Genomic DNA, 1,502 nt, shown 5'->3' with positions numbered 1-1,502 from the left:
CCCCCCCCCCCCCCGCCGTCCCTCTCAATTAAACCTCTTACACATGGAAATGTTTGGGCCTAGTGTGTGGTATGTCCCACCATTCTAACAGATCATTTGGTGCCAAAACCCAGGACTTGGCAGTTCCTTCAACAGCTGCTGCGTCCTATCATCGGCAACTTTGGCTGCTGTGAGTAGGTGAGTTTAAGGCTGCCTCATCTGGTGGCTATAAGAATCAGGCTTTCATCACACAAGCTGCCACCACCAAAGCCACAGCCACAGCCACCAAGTCGCAGCTGAGGATCTGCTACCACACAGCATAGGCTGTACAAACTTCTACCATGTGAGCTGTGCCCTGCCTGGTCTATCGTGTTGGGCTAGCTTCTGCTCTGGCCTACACTTACCCATTCAGTTTCACGATTTCTATTTTCCAGTCCACTATAGTACTCGCACAGACACCGGCATATTCATTGTTAGGATCAGTCAACAGGAGGGGCCTCTAGTTCTCCAGATATGACCTGGCCAGCCTCCTCTGGAAACAATGGGCTTTACAGTCATGCCTCCCAGATGACATACGACTTAGGACATCTACCATTAGTTGACATTTCCCTCAAAAGCAGCTCTTGTTACCCCCCTCTTCCATCCTCAGTAGGGCACTTTCTGCAGTAGGCCCAAGGCTTACTGCGTAGCTACTAGGGGGACCTTGTGATGACTTGGGCCACTAGCCTGGCTGATTTTTTTTTTTTGGACTGTTATCAGGATGCTGGTATGAATAGTCCAATTACTCACCAATGGGTGTCAGAATGTCTTTAATCATACCTCCAGCCACCCCACTGGGATGTCTCCTGGAAAATCTCAAATCTTTGAAGCTAATGCCTGACTTAAAGGCATCAAAATTAATATATCTCTGCAATAATATCTGGAGTAAATAGCAACAAGATGGGAGTTCAAAATGGCCACTTACTGGCACCCTAGATCCAATTATTTTAAGGGATCTTAATACATACTGCCAGCAAAATGGTAAATGAAAAGAGGTCCTCTATGTCCAGGCATTTATCTACCTCTACTCCAATCCCTCCCTGTGCTCCTCTTGTTCCACAACCCAACTTCTCTTAGCCATGAAATCTACACAACCCCTGCTAGATGATGCTACAATGCTAGATCCAACTAATGAACTACCTCCTAGTCAAGGCTACAGGGTCTCACCTTCTAAAGTCCAACTGTCCACCCCTCAGGTCACCTATTTGGGACTAACAATTATCCCAACCCACAGGCTATTACCTTAGATAGAAAGAATCTGATTCAGTCTCTAACAGTTCCTTCTACAAAGGAAGAGATTTTATCATTCCTAGGGATAGCTAGTTTTTTATGTTCATGGGTCCCTTCCTTTTCCCTCCTTTCTCATCCCTTATATGAGGCAGCATTAGGCCCCACTCACGAACCTCTTCTCAAACCTATTACCAAGCCTTTCAAAGGCTTCAACAGGCTCTCCTTAAGGCCCCAGCTTTACATCTCCCTGACCT

Source organism: Mastomys coucha, unplaced genomic scaffold (assembly GCF_008632895.1).
Source record: "Mastomys coucha isolate ucsf_1 unplaced genomic scaffold, UCSF_Mcou_1 pScaffold14, whole genome shotgun sequence".
Lineage (NCBI taxonomy): Eukaryota > Metazoa > Chordata > Mammalia > Rodentia > Muridae > Mastomys > Mastomys coucha.
The sequence above is the reverse complement of the archived record's forward strand: the minus strand, read 5'-3'. Positions refer to the sequence as shown.